The sequence below is a fragment of the Bos indicus x Bos taurus genome, chromosome 1 (assembly GCF_003369695.1).
Source record: "Bos indicus x Bos taurus breed Angus x Brahman F1 hybrid chromosome 1, Bos_hybrid_MaternalHap_v2.0, whole genome shotgun sequence".
Taxonomy (NCBI): domain Eukaryota; kingdom Metazoa; phylum Chordata; class Mammalia; order Artiodactyla; family Bovidae; genus Bos; species Bos indicus x Bos taurus.
In genome coordinates, this window is record NC_040076.1 from 88,797,813 (window position 1) to 88,822,502 (window position 24,690).

The following is a 24,690-nucleotide window of genomic DNA, read 5'->3' on the forward strand; positions in this document are numbered from 1 at the left end:
TAGGTTGGTCATATGGAGAAGGCAATGGCACCCCACTCCAGTACTCTTGCCTGGAAAATTCCATGGATGGAGGAGCCTGGTAGGCTGCAGTCCATGGGATTGCTAAGGGTGGGACATGACTGAGCGACTTCACTTTTAATTTTCACTTTCCTCCATTGGAGAAGGAAATGGCAACCCACTCCAGTATTCTTGCCTGGAGAATCCCAGGGATGGGGGAGCCTGGTGGGCCGCTATCTATGGGGTTGCATAGAGTCAGACACGACTGAAGCAACTTAGCAGCAGCAGCAGGTTGGTCATAACTTTCCTTCCGATGAACAAGAGTCTTTTAATTTCATGGCTGCAATCACCATCTGCAATGATTTTGAAGCTCAAAAAAATAAATAAATAAAGTCAGCCACTGTGTCCACTGTTTCCCCATCTATTTGCCATGAAGTGATGGGACGGGATGCCATGATCTTAGTTTTCTGAATGTTGAGCTTTAAGCCAACTTTTTCACTCTCTACTTTTACTTTCATCAAGAGACTCTTTAGTTCTTCCTCATTTTCTGCATATCTGAGGTTATTGATATTTCTCCCGACAATCTTGATTCCAGCTTGTGCTTCCTCCAGCCCAGCATTTCTCATGATGTACTTGCATTTAAGTTAAATAAGTAGGATGTCAATATACAGCCTTGATGTATTCCTTTTCCTGTTTGGAACCAGTCTGTTGTCCATGTCCAGTTTTAACTGTTGCTTCCTGACCTGAATACAGGTTTCTCAAGAGGCAGGTCATGTGGTCTGGTATTCCCATCTCTTTCAGAACTTTCCACAGTTTATTGTGATCCACATGGTCAAAGGCTTTGGCATAGTCAAGAAAGCAGAAATAGATGTTTTTCGGGAACTCTCTTGCTTTTTCCATGATCCAGCAGATGTTGGCAATTTGACCTCTGGTTCCTCTGCCTTTTCTAAAACCAACTTGAACATCTGGAAGTTCATGGTTCATGTATTCCTGAAGCTTGGCTTGCAGAATTTTAAGGGTTACTTTACTAGCGTGTGAGACGAGTGCAATTGTGTGGTAGTTTGAACATTCTTTGGCATTGCCTTTCTTTGGGATTGGAATGAAAACTGACCTTTTCCAGCCCTGTGGCCACTGCTGAGTTTTCCAAATTTGCTGGCATATTGAGTGCAGCACTTTCACAGCATCATCTTTCAGGATTTGAAATAGCTCAGCTGGAATTCCATCACCTTCACTAGCTTTGTTGAGGGGCTCCAAAATCATTGCAAATGACAACTGCAGCCATGAAATTAAAAGATATTTGCTGCTTAGAAAGAAAGCTATGACAAATCTCAACAGCATATTAAAAAGCAGAGCTATCACTTTGCCAACAAAGATCAATAGAGTCAAAGCTATGTTTTTTCAAGTAGTCATGTATGGATATTACAGTTGGTCCATAAAGAAGGCTGAGAACCAAAGAATTGATGCTTTTGAATTGTGGTGCTGGAGTAGACTCTTGAGAGTCCCTTGGACTTCAAGGAGATCAAATCAGTCAATCCTAAAGGAAATAAACCCTGAATATTCATTGGAAGGACTGATGCTAATGCTGAAACTCCAATACTTTGGCCACTTGATGTAAACAGCAGACTCATTGGAAAAGACCCTGATGTTGGGAAAGATCGAAAGCAAAAGGAGAAGGGGGTGACAGAGTATGAGGTGGTTAGATTGCACCACTGATTTAATGGAATTTGAACAAACTTCCAGAGATGGTGGAGAACAGAGGAGCCTGGCATGCTGCAGTCCATGGAGTTACAAAGAGTCGGACATGACTCAGCGACTCAACAACAACAACTCAAGATTCAAATTTATGGGAGATTATCTCACTGTTTAAGCTTGCTCACATGTCTATTGACTAGTGGGAAGAAAGGCAGGACAGCTGGGCTGACAGCGCCACAAAAATCACATAGAACAAGGGTCGTAAGTTCTTCAAAGAAAAAGGAAGTGTAACTCAATAAAACAGGAAGTGATACTTGGTGGGTAAAAGCAATAGATAACCACCACCACTAATAAACAAATGGGTCCTACATAAACTCAAAAGCTTTTGCAGTCAAGGAAACTATTAAAAAAAATAAAAATAAAAAAACCAAAAGGACATCCCACAGATTGAGAGAAAATATTTGCAAATGCTTTGCTTACTTGGCAATGTTGTATCAGTTCAGTTCAGTTGTTCATTCGTGTCTGACTCTTTGTGACCCCATAGACTGCAGCATGCCAGGCTTCCCGGTCCATCACCAACTACTGGAGCTTGCTCAAACTCATGTCCATGGAGTCAGTGATGCCATCCAACCATCTCATCCTCTGTTGTCCTCTTCCCCTCCTGCCTTTAGTCTTTCCCAGAATCAGGGTCTTTCCCAATGAGTCAGTTCTTCACATCAGATGGCCAAAGTATTGGAGTTTCAGCATCAGTCATTCCAATGAATATTCAGGACTGATTTCCTTTCAGGATTCACTGGTTTGATCTCCTTGCAGTCCAAGGGACTCTCAAGAGTCTTCTCCCATACCACAGTTCAAAAGCATCAATTCTTCAGTGCTCAGGTTTCTTTATACTCCAACTCTCACATCCATACATGACTACTGGAAAAACCATAGCTTTGACCAGACAGACTTTTGTTGGCAAACTAATGTCTCTGCTTTTTAATATGCTGTCTAGGTTGGTCATAGCTGTTCTTTGCATGTTGCATAGAAAAAAGGTAATAGAAGGAATGGAAGGGAAGAAATGTCTTGAAGTAAATAAGATGACTAGAAACACCTATGTCCCATAGACATGGTCTTGGGTGATGAATTATCATTCTGAGACCACACAAAAAGCCAGAAGCATTGCAAACAGGATAAACTTTCAGATTTGGGGGGCTGTTTTGATTATAGATCAGATCACTTGTTTCTTTTCAGTCTATTCATTATCAATGTGTTTCTGTTATATTGCTAACATTCCACTGACTGTATATTTTAAAAATATTAATTCAGATCATGACTCTTTCCTTTCTTCTCGAGAATGTCTTTGGCGATGTTATATATTCACACAAAGGAGCTATTTTTGGCATTCAAAAAATTGCTTTTCTTCCTGCTGGCAAAAAGAATTCACTCACTACCTGCTAGGGAAAAATACTTACTTTGCTTAAGAAAAGGAAAAAAGGAGCCTCTTTCAAATGATACAGGAAAGAAAAAAAAAAAAGATATTAAATTTTTAAAAGGACAAAATGACTCCTCCTCTTTGAATATTCTCCAGAACAACACATTGCTGCCTGTCTATTGTTCCAGAGGCTAATAGTCACATAAATGCCTCTTTAACAGCATCTATTTCATAGCATCATTGTTTTACCCCACAAAAGGATTAGGCAATGGAATAATGACTCACTTTTTAACCTCACCCTTATTTATATCCAGAGCTCACCAAAGGGGAGATTACTGTTTTCTTTTTTTCAATTTTCTTTCCTCATTTCCTTATTTTTCCTTTTTCTATCTTTAGTATGATCTTCTTTGATGTGTGCATGGGCCCCCTATGTCCACATTGGCATCATATGGAGAAATGAGACTAAAAATCAAAAGGTTAGAATTCCCTTTGGTCTACTAATTTACCAGGTTCTCTGAGGCTGATATTGTCTTTAAAGAGAGGGAAAAAAGTAAAGACTTTGTAAACAAGATTTGTGGAATTTGATGCTCAAATGGATAGTATGGGGATTAGACTAACGGTCATTTTTTTTAACCTCTTCATTTAAATTCTTGGTTGCTTGGTAATTTAGATCATATCACTCTTTGTTAGGAAACTATAAACTTCAGTATATCATAAAAATAAACAATTATCAATTGATCAAGTTGGTGAAATAGGAGACATGGAACTCACCTCCAACCATCAAAAAATACATCAAAAAATACACCTAAATGTGGAACAGTTCTCATTAAATGCTAATTGGGAACTGACTGAAAGACTCCTGGTCAACCAAAGCTGTAAGAAAGATCCACATGGAACCAGGTAGGAAGGAAAGAGAAAGAGTCAGTTTGGGACCTGTGCCCCCATAAAATTACTCATAGGAAAAGAGAGATGAAATGGGTGGAGAATATACTCTGGGTAGTGAGCTATTACAGCCACATAATGGACACCCCAGGCCTAGTCTAACACAGGGAAGTCACTTTGCTGGTTGGAAAAGCAGTGAAACCTAATTAAATTTAAGGCTTTTTTCACAGCATAGAAAGTTACCAACAAAACAATTGACATAATGGGAGAAAATATCTACAAATGGTATGACCTACAAAAGGTTAATATTCAAAAAATAAAACCAGCTGATTCAACTCAATATCAACAAACAAACAACCAGATTACAAAATGGGCAGAAGACCAGAATAGACATTTTTCCAAAGAAGACATACAGATGACTAACAGTCACATGTGATGATGCTAAACATCACTAATTATTAGAGAAATGCAAATCAAAACCACAGTGTCACCTGTCAAAATGGCTATCATCAAAAAGTATGCAAATAAATGTTTTTGAGGATGTGGACAAAATGAAACGCTGGTATATTTGGTAGGAATGTAAATTGGCCCTGTCACTTGAAAAACAATATGGAAGTTGCTCAATAAAATTAAAAATAGAACTACCGTTGGATCCAACAATTCGACTGCTGGGTGTGTGTATATATATATACACACACATATATATGAAGTGAAGTGAAAGTCGCTCAGTCAGGTCCAACTCTTTGAGACCCCATGGACTGTAGCCTGACAGGCTTCTCTGCCCACAAAATTCTCCAGGCCAGAATACTAGAATGGGTAGCCATTCCCTTCTCCAGGGGATATTCCCAACCCAGGGATCAAACCCAGGTCTCCCACATTGCAGGCAGATTCTTTACCAGAAAGAAAGAAAGAACTAATATGAAAAAATAGATCCACTCCAATGTTTACAGCAACATTCTTTATAACAGCCAAGATATGCAAGCAATCCAAATGTCCATCAGCAGATGAATGGATAAATATATATTCAGCCATAAAGAAAGAATCAAATTCTGCTATTTGAAGCAACATGGATGGCCCTAGAGAGTATTATGCTTAATCAAATGTCAGACAGAGAAAACAAATACTGTATGTTGTCACCTATATATGGAATAAAGTGAATGAACATAACAAGACAGAAATAGATTCATGAATATAGAAAAGAAACTAGTAGAAACCAGTGGGGAAAGGGAAAAGGGCCTGGGGAAGACAGGGGTATGAGAGGGCTTCCCAGGTAGTGCTAGTAGTAAAAGAACCCATCGGCCAATGCAGGAGACATAAGAGAGGCAGGTTCAATCCCTGGGTCAGGAGATCCCCTGGAGGAGGGCATGGTGACTCACTCCAGTATTCTTGCCTGGACAATCCCATGGATGGAAGAATCTGGCAGGCTACAGTTCATTGGGTCACAAAGAGTCAGACACAACTGAAGCAACTTAGCATGCACACATGCAGGGGTACAGAATTAAGAGATACAAACAACCATGTATAAAATGGTTAGATAGCTATTCACATGAATTTGAGCAAATTCTGAAGAACAGGGGATCCTGGAGTGCTGCAGTCCATAGAGTCACAGAAAGTCATACACAACTTAGTGACTGAATAATAATAGTGTATAAAATAGATAAGCAACAAGAATATATTACAGCATAGTGCAATATATAAATTATTTTGTAATAATTTTTAATGGAATAAAATCTATAAAAATATTTAATCACCATGCTGTACCCTTGAAACTAATATTGCAAATCAACTATGTTTGTTTAGTTGCTAAGTCATGTCTGTCTCTTTGCAACCCCATGGACTGCGGCTCTCCAGACTTCCCTGTCCTTCACTGTCTCCCAGACTTTGCTCAAACTCATGTCCATTGAGTCAGTGATGCCATCCTACCACCTCATCCTCTGTCATCCCATCCTCCTCCTGTCCTCCTGTCCTTCCCAACATCAGGGTCTCTTCCAAAGAGTCGGTTCTTTGTATCACATGGCCAAAGTATTGTAGCTTCAGCTTTAGCATCAGGATGACCTAAATCAAATCAACTATACTTCAATACAAAAATAAATAAAAATAAACTTATTAAATATCTCTCACTGAAATTAGTCATAGAATGACATAGTTTTGCCAGATATTGCTGAAGACCTAAACTAGAAAATTCTTCAAGGTATCCTAGCTTTTAAAAATTAGCAAGGTAACCTTTAGAGTACACAAACTCTTAGGATACTGTTAGTAAACAACTGATCTGGAAAATTAAAGATGCCATCCAGAGAATGTTATTAGAAGAGGGACTGGAAAAAAAGGCTTTATATGGAGAGAACTAGGCACAATTAAAAGTATTTGAAAAGGTAATTATTCTATGAGTTAATTTGTTTATAATAGAAATAAAAGGTATGCAACTGTAGATAGCATCACAATACAATAAAACAAAATACTGCAGGAAATAGGCATTCACTAGTTTCCTGATGCTTTCCACTAACAAGATGAGGTCATCTGGAACTATATCTAAACCTTGGGTATTGATTGAGAAGATCTAGTCCCCAGGGGACCATGACTTGCCCTATGCCCCTGCAGGACCTCAGTTTTCTCTTATGGTAGATAAAGAATCTAGAGCAATATGGTTCTCCCAAAGCTATAGGTTTATAACTTTGGTGGATCACACCTTCATACTGACACTCTTGAATCACCTTAGTATTTCTACTTCAAATGCCATTTTCCTTCCATCACCCAGTAGTTACTTATTTAGTTCAGTTCACTTCGGTCACGTCCATCTCTTTGCGACCCCATGGACTGTGGCATGCCAGGCCTCCCTGTCCATCACCAACTCCTGGAGCTTGCTCAAACTCAGGTCCATCGAGTTGGTAAGTTCCTTATTATTTGTTCCCCAATCCTTTTCCTCAGTTCTATTCTTGATACCTCAATGTGGCCTCTTATGTTAGACAACTGACCACCATGTTTTAGGTCAAAAACCATGTCCCACTCTATCCCATCTCTCTAGCACTGACCCCTAGCCAAATGCCTAATAAGTGAGTGTTTGATTAATGAATGATGTATAAATATATAAATAAAATGTGGGTGAATGTTAAAGGAATAAATGATGAATGTTTAGGATACAAGATTCACCCTTCATATCACTGACAAAGTGGAAGATAAGTTTTTGATGATAGTTTCAATTCTCTATGAAAACACAATACTATAGAGCCACAATATTACAAAATAACCCGGTGCTCTACTTCATAAATGTCATAGGTAAAATAGGCTTTCATAGGCCTGTTTGCTCCTTCAGGGAGAACTTGACTCATAAATAATGCATGACTTGTATGTTCTCTAATTTGGAGAATATTAGAAAAAGTAGGAATTAACTCTCAATACTCCATATTTAACATGACTTGTAATGTTTTCCAGAGGTTCAAAGTGCTGACATTCATGAGCTGACACACACAATACAGTCCTCCACCCTTATCCAGGCATCAAGCCCATTGCTTAAAGAAATGCAACCCTATGTCAAAGGGAGAGAAAGTGCTCTGCAACTGTGAAGACAGAATTAGGATCCAAGGCAGCAGTCACTAGGATCAAGATTTTAAAATAACCTGAAGAAGGCTAGGACTTCTAGCAGTGGCATCAGGTTTCCCCTGAAGTAGTCAGCTCACACACCATTAGACATATTTAAAAAACAGAAATACCTGGCACTTGTGTTAAAACTGAAAAAAAATTTTACATGTTAAGCCTGAAGAATTCTGGGCCTCCCTGAGGACTCCTTTGCCCATTGAGCAGTCACTCCAAACTAGGTCTTGACTAATGACTTTCTTAAAACTTGGTGCAGGGACTTACTGAATATGTCTGTCCATCCATCTGTTGATTCTTCTGTCCAACCACTGATCATTCATTCCATCCATCCATCCACTCGTAAACACTCTCTAAACCTTTCTGTCCCAGGAGTGGTTATACTTATGGCACCTGGCCATTTCCTTTCCACCATGTTCTCCCTTCCCTGGTATTCTTTGCTCTCTCTCCCTCCTGCTGCTCAGATATGATCATCTTAATCCAGGACTCTCCCTTGCACACACTGTCGGGTGTGTACATTCTGTGTCTAACCACTTACTCTGACTTGTTCTCTCTCCATGAGACAAACCCCTTAAAATTCTGGGGAACACAATTTCTCCTCTTGTCACTCACATAATTTTACTTTTATAATACCATGTGAAGAAGGCAACATTAGTATTAATGTTTCCACTTTGGAGCTGAAGAAACAGAGACCCAGGGAAATTCTGTTACCAACCTAAAGTCACATAAGTAAAGTGATAGGACCATTACCTGAATCTGGTTCCTCTGGCTCCAAGCTTGGTGGTCTATCCATCCTCATAAGTGGGACAACTAGGAACTGATAATTTAAATGGGTAATTCTTCTTTAAGGCTAGAAGATTAGGTATATATGATTCCATTTTTAAGTGTTATTTGTCTGTCGATAAAACTAATACACAGATCTATAAATGTTCCTAATATCAATCTCTTTTTACAGAGTACGTTGCAGCAGTTATAAACTGAGGGTACCATTATCTAAGTTGGTTAATATACTTTTGAGATTATACAGAGGCCAATTTTATCTCATTTTAAGTCAGGTTAATTTAAGAAAGAAAGTAATTTCAAAGACAGTAAGCTACAGTGTTATAGAAAAACCTTTGCCAGCTGGCTATAAAACTCTGAAAATTAATGAAATCATCACCTCTTAAAATTTCCTCTAGAACTGTATTGTCAGGAACTTACTTTTTCTAAATTTAGCTGTTGGCAAACAGTTACTCTTAAATCTAATAAAATTTGGTAAGACTTTCTATATATACTGGGGTGTGTCTTTTTACATAGTAAAATTCTAATCTAAACAATTGTTATTTTGTGGCAAAAATGAATCAAGATGAGTAGTGCTGGGAAACTAGAAAAGAAACTCCAAGGAAAGAGTCTCTAAATGTTTGTGGTAAATAATTTAGCCTGGGTTGGAGGAAAATCAGAGTTTTATTTCAACCCTAAATGCACGTACTGTAAGTCTTGAAGTATCCAAGTAGGGTGATGATAAATGTCACAAAAATCCAAGCAGAAGGAAGCTGCATAGATCATCAGTCCTCAGTAGGATCTTGCTGAAGGCCAAGTTTTGGTGAATAAAATAGTTATGATCGCCATAAGTTTGGGGGCATAAAATGTGTTACATTTGCATAAAATTTACATAAACCTACCTAAACGATTCCAGCTGCTGCAGAAAATATATGGGCATCATCTCACAATATCTTAGAACTCATATACCTTAAAAATGAAAGAAGGGCTTAGGAAAACTTGCTTGCAAGATTTTCTGAAGAACTCTATTATAAAATTTGATAGCTTGATTAAGCAAAATATCAATAACTGGGTTAAAGGAAATCTGTTTGGCTAATTTTAAACCAAGTAAACCCATTTTTAAAAATCTTCATTGCTGAAAATATGCCTACAATATGTCCCTTTTTCTTCTCCTTAATTAGTTCAATATATGGTATGGAATATTATTAGAGGGGACAAGGTCATTTAGGCAAACACTCAAATAGCTTCTAATCCTAAGCCTGACATTTGTGGCCTCAAGATATAAGGCAAATACTAGAAATTCTCCCATTTTATATTTTCTCAGTTGTAGAACACAGGACGTGTGTGCTAAGTCGCTTCATTCATGTCTGACTCCTTGCAATCCTATGCACTGTAGTCCACCAGGCTCTTCTGTCCATGGGATTCTCCAGGCAAGAATACTGGAGTGGGTTGCCATGCCCTCCTGCAGGGGATCTTTCAGACCCAGGGATTGAACCCACGTCTTATGTCTCTTGCATTGGCAGGTGAGTTCTTCACCTCTAGTGCCACCTGGGAACACAAGACAGGATTCTCTAATCTGACTCTACAGATCACCTGAGGGCTTTGATTAAAAATTATAGTCCCAAGACCTGCTCTGAAAGTCCCTGATTGGAAGGTGAGGAGACAAGCCAGAAATTCATGCTAATAATCAGCATTGTAGATGACTCCAGCACAATCTTGGTCTAAGTACCAGAGTTAGGAACTGCTGACTAGAAGAAATCTTAAGGTCCCTATATGTAACAGTTTATGTCTGCTTAACTCCTTGATGTTTAAGTATCTTGAAACTCCATAACCCTTGTGAAGTTCAAGAATTTGAAGAAGCTTAGGTCTTAAATTAACACTGGAGTGAAGAGTTAGAATTCTGATGTCTTTCACTCACTGGATGCACTATATTTATCATTCATTGTAAACTTGCCACATATCTATAAGGTGAAGATTAATTCATTTTAAAGATACTTTTTAAGTTTAAAATTCTACAAAGAAGTTGATATGAATTTAACTCATGTGACAGATACATTTCACAGAGACAGTCTCTGTTAATTAACATGAACTTCATGAATGGAAGCTTCAGCATATTTAAAAGCAGATTCAAACCAAGCTCTAGCTCTTCTCTACTGAGAATGTCCCCAAACATCTCATATTGAAATATGGAACAAATAGTGAAGAAAATGTTTTTAAATGCTTTTGCTCAAAAAGCTAATTATTATGTAACATCTCTATTCAACCTCTCAGTCCAATATTGTGCAAAATATTTGCAATAAAGCACAAATCTGGACTTTTTCTGCTTTGGGGTTTGCAGAAAGAACTGTGCAGTATATGTGAAACTTTTATAAATCTGTTTACAGTGGTCAATATTCTAGAGACACTAGAAAAATAGTTTTTCTGATAAGGTATCAGTTTTGCAGTGAACACAATGAAATATGTCACTTTCTAGTTCAAGTCGACTCCATTATTGAAACTCTAGGCAAAGCCATCACAGCCCTTGTCATGGAGGCCATATAATTGGTATTCATTGCACAACCTACATTCCCTAAAAGATGATTGACACTCCTGCAGTTTGTGCTCTTGTGAAACTGGCCTTACTGTCAAAACCTGGGCAAACACAATGATCTCAAATGATTAACTGAAATTCAACTGAATACAAAGCTAGGAGGAAGTTTTCTTCATATCTTTTTACTACATAATTTTTTAAGTTATGATTAGAATAAAACAATAGATTTACACTCCCCAATATTGTAGCTACCAGTTGCATGTTGCTATTGACATGAGTCTAATCCAAATGTAGATATGCTATAAGTATACAATATGTACCAGACTTCTTAGACTTAGTTTTTTCCCCCCTTATGAATGCAAAATATCACATTAAAATTCTTTACATTGATTACATGTTCAAGAAATAATGTTTTATATTTATCAATTTAAATAAAATAAATAGCAAAATTAATCTCATTTAATTTTCATTTTAATGTGATTACTAAAAATTTAGATTATATATATATATATATATAATCTAAATGGAACTACATATATATATATAGTATATATATATATAAACTAAATGGAACTACTATATATATATATATATATAATCTATATATGAGCCATATATGGCTCACATTGTAGTTCCATTAGGCAGTATTGCTTTCAACAAAAGAGGAGATAATGCACCTTCTCAAACTGGCCTCGTTGATGCTATTTGAAGCTCATGATAGCATATAATCATATATACAACATGTGAGTCCAAGATAGTAATGTTGCTCCATTCCACTTTATTTTAATGCATCTCATGTCTCTCTACACAACTGTACTTTCAGAATATTCTTTTATGTATAAAGGACTTTGATATATAACAGCATGCCTTATAGAGTCTTAGAACTGATAGAAATCCTAAAAAAATCATTTAAGTCAGTCACATCTTTTTAGGAAAGGAAACTAAGAAATAGAGAGTTAAAGTGATCACCTTACTGTCACTTAAGAGTAAAGCTAAAAATGGAGCCCTATCTGAATTCCAAACCACTTCTATCATAGCAATGCTACTTAAATTTGACTGCATACCAAAGTGAGAATAAAATTATTCCTTGCTTTTTCCCCACAGTAAATAGTCTTAATTTTACAAAAGAACTTTAACTCAAATGCATTTTTTTCTGGTTTGTACCTTTTGGCTGCCTTCATCTAATTCTGCGACCCCTTCTCACCTCTGGTAACCATGAATTTGATCTGTTTTTGTATATTTGTCTGTTCTTGAAGTATAATTGACCTACAACACTATGCTATTTTCTGCTACACAACATAGTGATTTTGTATTTCTATATGCCTCCCTGGTGGCTCAGATGGTAAAGTGTCTGCCTGCAATGTGGGAGACCTGGGTTCAAGTTCTGGGTCAGGAAGATCCCCTGGAGAAGGAAATGGCAACCCATTCCAGTACTCTTGCCTGGAAAATTCCATGGATGGAGGAGCCTGGTGGGCCACAGTCTGTGGGGTGACAAAGAGTCAGACACGACTGAGTGACTTCACTTCACTTCACCTTACTTCATACATTTCAAAATGATTATCACGGTTAAACCTAGCTACAATACAGTACCACAGTTATTGACAATATACCCCACCTTTCATACCTGTGACTCATTTATTCTGACTGGAAATTTGTACCTCTTAATCCTCCTCATATTTCTTTCCTCTCCTCACTCTCCTCTGCTTTGGTAACCACTTGTTTGTTCTCTGCATCTATAACTCTGCTTCTGTTTTGTTACGTCTGCAAACAAAAGTGATGAACATTTAGTCAGATTTAGCAAGAAAACAGAGATGGGGCCCAAATTCATAAAATCAAAAATGAGAAAGAAGTTACAACTGATGGTAGAGAAATACAAAAGATCATAAGAGATTACTATGAACAATCATACACCAATAAAATGGACAATCTAGAATAAATGGAAAAATTCCTAGAAATGTTCACTCTTCTGACACTGAACCAGAAAGAAATAGAAAATATAAACAGACCAATTACTAGTAATGAAATTGAATCAGTAAAAATAAAAAGAAATCCTCCCAACACACAAAAGTCCAGGACCAGATGGCTTCACAGATTGATTCTACCAAACAATTAGAGAAAAGTTAACACCTATCCTCTTAAAATTTTTTTAAAAATTGCAGAAGGAATGCTTCTAAACTCATTCTATGAAGCCAGCATCACCCTGATACCAAAAACAGACAAAGATACCACAAAAAAAGAAAAACACAGACAGGCCCATATCATTGATGAACACTGATGCAAAAATCCTCAACAAAAATATATGGAAAGTGAATTCAACAATATGTTAAAAGGATTATACACCATGATCATGTAGGATTTATCACAGGGATGCAAGGATGGTTCAGTATCTGCAGATCAATCAGTGTAATATGGCACATTAACAAACTGATGAATAAAAATCATATAATAAATTCAGTAGATGAAGGAAAAGCTTTTGACAAAATTCAACATCCAGTCATAAAAAAAAAAAAAAAAAAAAAACTTTCAACAGAGTGAGTATAAAGGCAACTATGCCTTTGAACTGTGGTGCTGGAGAAGACTCCTGAAAGTCCCTTGGACAGCAAGGAGATCAAACCAGTCAATATTTTTTTTAATTTATTTTTTTTAATTGAAGGATAATTGCTTTACAGAATTTTGTTGTTTTCTGTCAAACCTCAATGAATCAGCCATAGGTATACATATATCCCCTCCCTTTTGAACCTCCCTCCCATCTCCCTCCCCATGCCACCCCTCTAGGTTGATATAGAGCCCCTGTTTGAGCTTCCTGAGACATATAGCAAATTCCTGTTGGCTGTCTATTTTACATATGGTAATGTAAGTTTCCATGTTACTCTCTCCATACATCTCACCCTCTCCTCCCCTCTCCCATGTCCATAAGTCTGTTCTCTATGTCTGTTTCTCCGTTGCTGCCCTGTGGATAAATTCTTCAGTACCATTTTTCTAGATTCCATATATATGCATCAGTATATGATATTTATCTTTCTCTTTCTGACTTACTTCACTCTGTATAATAGGTTCTAGGCTCATCCACCTCATTAGAACTGATTCAAATGTGTTCCTTTTTATGGCTGAGTAATATTCCATTGTGTATATGTACCACAACTTCTTTATTCATTCATCTGTCAATGGACATCTAAGTTGCTTCCATTTTCTAGCCATTGTAAAGAGTGCCACAAGGAACAATGGAATACATGCGTCTTTTTCAATTTTGGTTTCCTCAGAGTATGCTGAATCAAATGATGCTTTTATTCCTAGTTTTTTAAGGTATCTCCATACCGTCTTCCATAGTGGCCAAATCAGTTTACATTCCCACCAACAGTGCAAGGGTGTTCCCTTTTCTCCACACCCTCTCCAGCATTTATTGTTTGTAGACTTTTTGATGATGGCCATTCTGACTGGTGTGAGGTGATATCTCACTGTAGTTTTTTATTTGCATTTCTCTAATAATGAGCGATGTTGAGAATCTTTTCATGTGTTTGTTAGCCATCTGTATGTCTTCTTTGGAGAAATGTCTGTTTAGGTCTTTTTCCCACTTTTTGATTGGGTTCAAACCAGTCAATCTTAAGGGAAACCAACCCTGAGTACTTATTGGAAGGACTGATGCTGAAGCTGTAGCTCCAGTATTTTGCTTACCTGGTGTGAGCATTGGAAAACTCTCTGATGCTGGGAAAGATTGAGGGCAGAAGAAGAAGAGGGCATCAGAGGATGAGATGGCTGGACTGCATCACTGATGCAATGGACATGATCTTGGGCAGACTTCAGGTGAGGAACAGGGAAGCCTGGCATGCTTCAGTCCGTGGGGTTGAAAATAGTCAGACATGACTGGGCAACTGAACAACAACCTCAAGATAATAAAAGTCATATATCATAAACCTACAGCTAACATCATACTCAACAGTGAAAATATGAAAGCTTTTACTCTAAGGTCAGGAAGAAGATAAGAATGCCCATTCTTGCTACTTCTGTTTAACATCGTACTGGAAGACCTAACCACAGCTATCAGATAAGAAAAAGAATTAAGAGCAACCCAAATTGGAGAGGAATGAGTAAAACTGTCATTATTTGCAGATGACAGATACAGAAAATCCTAAACATACTACCAAAATGCTATTATAATTCATCAATGGATTCAGTAAGGTTGCAGGATATAAGATAAGTATAAGGAAATCTGTTGCATTTCTAACTATTAGAAAGTGAAAACAACCTCAGTTGTGATCACATCAAAAATACTAAAATACCTAGTAATAAATTTAACTAAGGAGGTAAAAAAACCTATATTTAAAACACCAATGAAAGAAATTAGAGATGACACAAAGAGATGGAAAGATATACCATGGTCATGAATTGGAAGAATAAATATTGTTAAAATGACCATACTACTGAAGGTAATCTACAGATTCAAAAGTTATGTTTTTTAAAATTGCCAAATTGAGGTCAGACTCATTATGACAGCTACTTTGATTAAAGTCATTTAGTAATATCAGATTGCCTCCTTCCCCAATACTATAGTTTGACTTAAAAGCATTCCATTATACAAAATAATGGAAACATAAAATTCACAAAATTACCAAGAAGGCAATCAATATTTAAAATAGGATGTATCTAAATAAAAGTAGGGTGGGAAAAAGAAATCAGCTTGACTCAAAGCAAAGATGCACCTCTAGACAACCTGTCTGGACAGGCAGACCACCTGCTATGAGACAAAGGACAATAATGGAAGGATCCAAAGTACCCCTGGAAGGATCAGGTCACCTAGATGAAGGGAAGGAGGACACTGACCACACTTACAGGAGACATTTTAAAAATCTCATTAACTTAATACATTTGACACAGAAGAAAGATAAATGAAAACTGTTACTTCTTTTAATACAAAGAGATAAAACTATCCCTGCCTGAGGCTCTCAAGCTGTTGACTTGGGCTCTTTGGTTAGTACTTAAACCTCTTGGCAGGCTGTGTCCCTTCAGGTGCTGCATCAGTCACTCTCCTGAATACTGAAGAACCCAGTCAGACTTCTTATTGTTTTCCCATTGGGAAAAAAAAAAAAAGATGAAATAAGGGACTGATGTTCCATTATGTGAGCATTAGGAAAGAAGAACTAAATTAATTAGTTTTTTGGAGGTCATTTAAAAGAGAGCCTCAAGATGAAAGAACAACTGTTTGCACGTACGAGTGCATGCTCAATCATGCCCGACTCTTCATGACGCCAGGGACTGTAGCCCACCAGGCTCCCTGTCCATGGAATTTTGCAAGCAAGAACACTGGAGTGGGGTGCCATTTCCTACTCCAGGGGATCTTCCCAACCCAGGAATTAAACTTGTGTTTTTTGCATCTTCTGCATTGGTAGGCAGATTCTTTACTGCTGTACCATATGGGAAGCCCTAAAGAACAGCATGCCTTCCAAATACTGCTTTGATTAAATTGACCAGTTGTTTTGGTCAAATTTTATTATGTGTAGTGTATAACAAGCTGGTCACAGTACCTGTGCATGCTAGGTACCCAGTAAATGTTAATTATATCTGAATCACTCAGAAGATGTCAGTGTAAACATAAGATGTTAGTTTAAACATAGGTAAATATCAGCTATAAATTTCCAGCTTAAAGACTGGGAATAATTAAGCATCAATATTCTCTTTATTTCATCATTCTGATTTCATTTAAATTTTTACATTCAAATTGCAATGTATTTTTATCATATATAATCTGTGTGTTAAGTCACTTTAGTCATGTCTGACTCTTTGAGATCCCATGGACTATAGCCCATCAGGCTTCTCTGTCCATGAGATTTTCCAGGAAAGAATACTGGAGTGGGTTGCCATTTCCTCCTCCAGGGGATCTTCCCGACGTAGGGGTTGAACCAGTATCTTTTAATTCTCCTGCATTGGCAGGCGGGTTCTTTACCACTAGCACCACCTGAGAAGCCCCATAGTGAAAAACAAAATGTTGAAAGTACAAAGAATACTAAGTATAATAAAATTCTTCTCTTCTTTTACTTTATCCAATATTCTATCATCTCACGATCTCTTTTTCCTTAGCATCTGGGGTTTTTCAAACGTAGTTTTATACTACTTCAATCTTTCTCTAACTCTGTGCTCCTCACTGGGAAATCAGTTTACTGAGCTTGACAATACTTGGCGCTCAGTGAAAGACAAAAGTACACTAACCTCAGAAAAGCCTCCTGGTCACCTAAGGAAGACCAAAGTTGGTATTTCTATGGGGTCACCAGCACTTCAACTTTAAAACTCAATGTTGTCATTATACCTAGGATTGATCTGGCTCAGAGAAATCAACTCCCACTAATCAAACCACCAATAGTCAGCAAGTTAACTATCAATCTACAAATGACAAAAAAGATTTGCCAGAAAAGATAAGGAAGTTCACATCAGTCAGTCAGACTTTCTTCTACAGGACAATATGCATGGGAAGCTAAATCATAATTAGTAACTTGCTTGAGGTAGCTGGTCTTAGTGTGTGTCATCAAACTGTAAAGGTCAGATGCATTTATCCACACATTTGCATTTGCTTGTCAAAAGGTCTGAGGAATTTGGAAGACTAGCAAGAACATCTTTTTCCTTGAGTACTGGAGATATTCTGACAAACGTTACATCTTGAAAACTCTTTTTAATGATTCCAATATAACCATCTCTCTTCTTTTAATACTTACTTCATACAAAAGTATATCATAAAATCGGATAAATTCAAAATTACTACACCACAATCACATTCCAATTCTGCTTTTCTAAGAAGTCTCCATGATTAGAATTTTAGGTGTTATCAAGATGTTTAATTTCTACGTTTACAGGTGTCTTTTGATTTACCCAGAAGTAGTGTTCATCAATGGAGAAGGCAATGGCACCCCACTCCATTACTCTTGCCTGGAAAATTCCATGGGCGGAGGAGCCTGGTGGGCTGCAATCTGTGGGGTTGTGAAGAGTCGGACACAACTGAGTGACTTCACTTTCACTTTTCACTTTCATGCATTGGAGAAGGAAATAGCAACCCACTCCAGTGTTCTTGCCTGGAAAATTCCAGGGACAAGAGAGCCTGGTGGGCTGCCATCTATGGGGTCGCACAGAGTCAGACACGACTGAAGTGACTTAGCAGCAGTAGAAGTGTTCATCAAATCTTTTATGTGTAGATTTTACCAGTCCAACTCACTGAAGGTGATACTTTCCACCAATGTTACTATTGCATCCGATACTGACTACATAAGGTTTCCTGTATACCCCTCTTTAGTAATAGAAGTATTGAGCTTCTTTCTAAATAATTCAGGATATGTCTAAATGCATCTTCCATGGTGAATTTAGACCTATGTGACTCAGTCACTTCAGAGAATACAGAATGATCACCTAAAAATTTCAGATCTAGACAACTGAATAATTTCCTTTGGAAGGGCAAATTCTTCTCTATTTTAATTCCTTCCTAGCCTTCCAAGGCAAATGGGTCTCTTATACTATTTTCCTAAGCCAAGTAAATATCATTAAGTGGGCCTTTGGCAAAGTTAGCTTCATTAAGTGATGCTTCCATTTGAAATTACAAATATAAAAACAATCCTTATGTTTTTCTTTGCCTCTACCGTAAGGAAAGATCTATTTACTTCAAATTTTAGTGTAGACTCAGGATTGTGCATGCTGTCTTATTCTGCAGGAATATCCCAACTCAAATACCTGTGTAATTTCTGATATCTATGTAATTTCTATGAACAACTCAGAACAAATTTTCTAAAACAAAGCCACTATACAATATTTAACAATGTTTAGAGAAGGCAATGGCACCCCACTCCGGTACTCTTGCCTGGAAAATCCCATTGATGGAGGACCCTGGTAGGCTGCAGTCCATGGGGTCACTAAGAGTTGGACACAACTGAGAGATTTCACTTTAACTTTTCACTTTCACACATTGGAGAAGGAAATGACAACCCACTCCAGTGTTCTTGCCTGGAGAATCCCAGGGACGGTGGAGCCTGGTGGGCTGCCGTCTATGGGGTCGCACAGAGTCGGACACGACTGAAGTGACTTAGCAGCAGCAGCAGCAGCAGTTCTTGCATTAACTATAACTTTTAGGAAAAGTACAGATTATAATTTTTATAAATATTCCATCTGACTATTACATCAAACAAGGTGATATCTTTCCCCCATCACAGTCTGTATTTTATAATCATCCCTCAGTTCAGTTCAGTTCAGTCGCTCAGTCGTATCCGACTCTTTGCGACCCCATGAATCGCAGCACGCCAGGCCTCCCTGTCCATCACCAACTCCCGGAGTTCACTCAGACTCACGTCCATCAAGTCAGTGATGCCATCCAGCCATCTCATCCTCTGGCATCCCCTTCTTCTCCTGCCCCCAATCCCTCCCAGCATCAGAGTCTTTTCCAATGAGTCAACTCTTCACATGAGGTGGCCAAAGTACTGGAGTTTCAGTTTCAGCATCATTCCTTCCAAAGAAATCCCAGGGCTGATCTCCTTTAGAATGGACTGGTTGGATCTCCTTACAGTGCAAGGGACTCTCAAGAGTCTTCTCTAACACCACAGTTCAAAAGCATCAGTTCTTCGGCACTCAGCCTTCTTCACAGTCCAACTCTCACATCCATACATGACCACAGGAAAAACCATAGCCTTGACTAGATGGACCTTTGTTGGCAAAGTAATGTCTCTGCTTTTGAATATGCTATCCAGGTTGGTCACAACTTTCCTTCCAAGGAGTAAGTGTCTTTTAATTTCATGGCTGCAGTCACCATCTGCAGTGATTTTGGAGCCCAGAAAAATAAAGTCTGACACTGTTTCCACTGTTTCCCCATCTATTTCCCATGAAGTGATGGGACCGGATGCCATGATCTTCGTTTTCTGAATGTTGAGCTTTAAGCCAACTGTTTCACTCTCCACTTTCACTTTCATCAAGAGGCTTTTGAGTTCCTCTTCACTTTCTGCCATAAGGGTGGTGTCATCTGCATATCTGAGGTTATTGAGATTTCTTCCGGCAATCTTGATTCCAGCTTGTGTTTCTTCCAGTCCAGCATTTCTCATGATGTACTCTGCATAGATGTTAAATAAGCAGGGTGACAATATACAGCCTTGACGTACTCCTTTTCCTATTTGGAACCAGTCCGTTGTTCCATGTCCAGTTCTCACTGTTGCTTCCTGACCTGCATACAGATTTCTCAAGAGACAGGTCAGGTGGTCTGGTATTCCTATCTCTTTCAGAATTTCCCACAGTCTATTGTGATCCACATAGTCAAAGGCTTTGGCATAGTCAGTAAAGCAGAAATAGATGTTTTTCTGGAACTCTCTTGCTTTTTCCATGATCCAGCAGATATTGACAATTTGATCTCTGGTTCCTCTGCCTTTTCTAAAACCAGCTTGAACATCAGGAAGTTCACCGTTCATGTATTGCTGAAGCCTGGCTTGGAGAATTTTGAGCATTACTTTACTAGTGTGTGAGATGAGTGCAATTGTGCAGTAGTTTGAGCATTCTTTGGCATTGCCTTTCTTTGAGATTGGAATGAAAACTGACCTTTTCCAGTCCTGTGGCTAGTACAGTTGTATTACAATTTTTATGAAAGTAAATAATATATAAAAATCCTAACTAAGCAGGAGACAAAAAAAGAAGAAAAGTACCCTGTCCTCATGGTAGCATACTGCTGTTTGGAGGAATAATTTTGTATTTTGCCCATGATGGCTAAATTTCTAAGGAAGTTTCCAGAACTGGATACACCACCTCTCGTTTTCCATCAAGATGTAAACTAAAGTAGAGCAACATACAAGGGGCATTACTTATGTGGTATGAGAGTTGGGGCTGTGGGAGTCAGCGGCAGGTCAGTATACAGACTCTTCCTTCCTTTGAATTTTCTGGAAGTTCAAAGTAAGTTGTAGTTGCAAATATGAGAAAAATTTCAAAAGCACGTGAAAGCAACTAAATTGTGAAACATAAGTTATAGGCATTAATCTTGAGTAATTATTTTTAAATGTACCAGTTTTTTAATTAACAGAAAAAGAAACAAGACAAACTACAAACACATTGCCACAAAGCCTTGGCGATGATGCAGTGATGCTTACTATCATCACAACTGTGATTGTGCTCATACTTTCTTATCTTTATACTCCTTGGATAATAAATCTCACAATTTTTGTCATAATTATGGATAAGTGATCATTACATTTTTGTCTCTGTAACTGTGATTCCTTAGAAATGAAGTAAAAAAACCAAGATATTTTCTCCCATTTCAACAGTCTCAAACCATTTTCCATTTCTCTCCCACTTCTTTCCTTCTTCCCATCCTTCTCTCATGCTTCTACATTTTCCTTCACCAGGTTCAGAACTGCTGTAAGAAGTTGGCCACTATTATCTATGTCTAGCATAAGAAACAACTCTGCCATGATGAAGGGCAGATCCAGACCATGGTGCCTGATAAATTTGCTTGCTGAAGCCCCACCCAATTTAATGGATTTCAATCTTTGTGCAACTTTTTATGCCTTACTACTTTCCTCTCATTAGTGATGCCCTCGGACTTGTCTCTGATTTGGCCATGTGCCTTAGTGGAAGCTCTGCAGCCCTGTTACAACACAGTTCTCCAACTGGTTCCAAATCATGAATTATAGCAGTTATGTTAAGCAAACTAGCACAAGCTTCTAAGACACGAAAATGTATCCTGGAAATCCACAAATATTTCTAGAATACAGAGGGCAAAATGAGGAGAACATAAGGAATTTGGAAAATAATGTAAGAGAAAAGCATGAGCAAAATAATTTAAATAATAACAATTTTGGGTAACAACCAAAAACATAAGTGAAAAGGGAGAGATATTTTTGACCCCATAACTGATATATCAATATGTGTCATTTCACATATCATACTGCATGTGTGGTCTTCTTTTTCTCAGACCCAGCAACAGCACAGAATACTTTGTTGATAGTTTTTACTTTATAAATTTCATTCGCTCATCCAGATTTTCTTGACAACAACAAAAAAAAAAAAAAAAAAGAGAGAGAGAGAGAGAGAAAACTTAAAGATCTTCTCTCAAATGAGATTCTCATTCCCCTAGGGTTTTATTGATTTATAATTGCATCGATATTTCACATTTCTTTTAAAACACCATGTTCTAATGTGCAGGCTGGCAGAGGCTTTCCTTTGTATTTGACATGATATCCACCAGATCTTCCTGTTATGGAGAGAGCTTGGGGTTCAGGGAAAATCAATAGGCATTTAGCTGCCAGGGAGACAGGGAGATGAAGCAATGTAATGGTGGTCACTGGCAACTGCTGGGGTAGGAATGTCTCAAAAGTCTGAAATAAAGCCACAAGTCTGCAAGCTGTGGAATGGAACCAGTTATATAACTGCCTTCTGGGTTAATTATTCAGTCTCTCTGCCCATATTCCCTGTGGATGAACTGCTCCTGGGAGCAAAGCATTGTCATTTCACTGTGACAATTGCCACTTCACTGACCATCATTTTTGTCAAAAATGGAACGGGCTTTCAGAGAAGCCGTATTTGTTTAACAAGTCCTTGGCCTCTATGATTCACATTGCTTTGCCATCAGTTTTAGACAGCATTTTATTATATATCGAGGCAAAGACAGGTCTTCCCCTTGAGGTCTGCCTTGTCAAAAGCCTGCCTCTCCACAATTTGCGGTGGGTGTTCCCTTGTAATGATTCTGCTAGCTACCTCTTCCGTCATCTCTGCCTGAAAATCAAATCATCTGCTCAAAAGTCAATGAAACATCCCAAGCTGCTAAGGCAGCTGAACAAATCTGCTAACAATAATAGCCTTACTGAGGAGAAATGTAGAAATTAACTGTGTTCCTTAGAAGGCAATCTGGAAAACAGCATTCGACATCAAAGACCAGCTCTGAAATGCAACCTATGTGCACTGGACAGATCATGCTTAGTGAGTCGATGGCTCATGTGTAAACAGATGGCATTCTCCTCACCAACACTCCATGCTGCAGCTCCTGAGGGTGAGATCCTGAGATTAACTGCTTCACAGTGGTTGAGGCTATTGTCTAACAAGTTTCCATTCATCAGGAAGGCAAGGACCTGAGTCTTGGAAAATGTTTTGTGTTAAGGCTTTCAAGCAGCAAACTTACTATTAGGGAGAAAGAAAAGTCTCCTGTGGGAAACAGCCTGACTTGAAATAAAATTGACCAAGCAGAAAGTTATAAATAATATTATTTTAACAGGGTTTTGAGGTACAGCCAAATATTTTGGAATGTTCTCAGTCCAAACAAAACCAGCATATTTCTCATTTTTTCCAACCTCCTGACTGAGACGAGAGATAAATGGAAAGGAAAAAAAGCCCACAGTTGCGAAATGTAAATTTAAAACAAAAATCAATCTGGACAGTCATAAAAACCAGGTGGCAGGCAAAAATTGGGCTTGTTTATGAAGAAATGTACAACACTCTCTAAAACAGGCAATAATTAAGGTACAGTGAAAAGAGCAAAGAATTTGGAGCCAGGAAAAAAGTTTAGACCCTTAGTCCATCACTCATAAAATATGTGCATCTGAGTACATTTCCTAGCTTCTCTGGGCCTCATTTTCCTCATCTAGAAAATGGCGATGACTTTTATCTGACTTATCTCAGAATTGTTACAAGGATTTAGAGTTCAGGAATGGAAGTACCTAGCACAGCACTCAGTACATACAGGACTGTGAAATTTCTATTATCTTCCACTGCCTCCCAAGTCTCCCCTTCCTTCCTCATCTCCACCAAATACACAGGAAGAATTGAAGACATCTTGGATCTAAATATATTAAACAGTTTGCCTGTTATTAAGAGTAGTGGTGTAGGACTCAAAAAATGCAACTGGACTAGAACTCTAGTGAAATGACTCTGTTACCGATTTTGCAACTAGTATTAGATTTGAGAACTGGCTTCAGTTCTCTGAGCTCTCATCCTTATTCTTTTCTGATTTTGTTTTTAATTTTTATTGGCATATAGATTATTTCTAATAAATTTATTTTAATATTCATTATGAATAATAAATAAACTTTTATTGGAGTATAGTTGCTTTACAATGTTATGTTAGTTTCTGCTGTACAGCAAGGTAAATCAGTTGTACATATATCCCCTCTTTTTTAGATTTTCTTCCCATTTAGGTCACCACAGAGCATTGAGTGGAGTTCCCTGTGCTACAGTTGGTTCACATTCGTTATCTGTTTTATATATAGTAGTGTATATATCGGAGAAGGCAATGGCACCCCACTCCAGTACTCTTGCCTGGAAAATCCCATGGATGGAGGAGTCTGGTGGGCTGCAGTTCATGGGGTCACTAGGAGTCAGACACGACTCAGCGACTTCACTTTCACTTGAAATGGCAACCCACTCCAGTGTTCTTGCCTGGAGAACCCCAGGGACGGGGGAGCCTGCTGGGCTGCCATCTATGGGGTTGCACAGAGTCGGACACGACTGAAGCGACTCAGCAGCAGCAGCAGCAGTCGTGTATATACATCAATCCCAATCTCCCAATCCATCCTACCCTCCCTTCCCCCTTGGTGTCTGTAAGTTTGTTCTCTACATCTGTTTCTCTATTTCTGCTTTGCAAATAAGTTCATCTGTAACATTTTTGTAGATTCCACATATAAATGGTATTATATGACATTTGTTTTTCTCTTTTTGACTTACGTCACTCTCTTTATAACAGTCTGTAGGTCCATTCACAATTCTGCAAATAGTACAATATTGTTCCTTTTTATGGCTGAGTAATATTCTTATAGATAGATAGATAGATAGATATACCACATCTTCTTCATCCATTCTTCTGTTGATGGACATTTAAGTTGCTTCTATGTACTAGTTA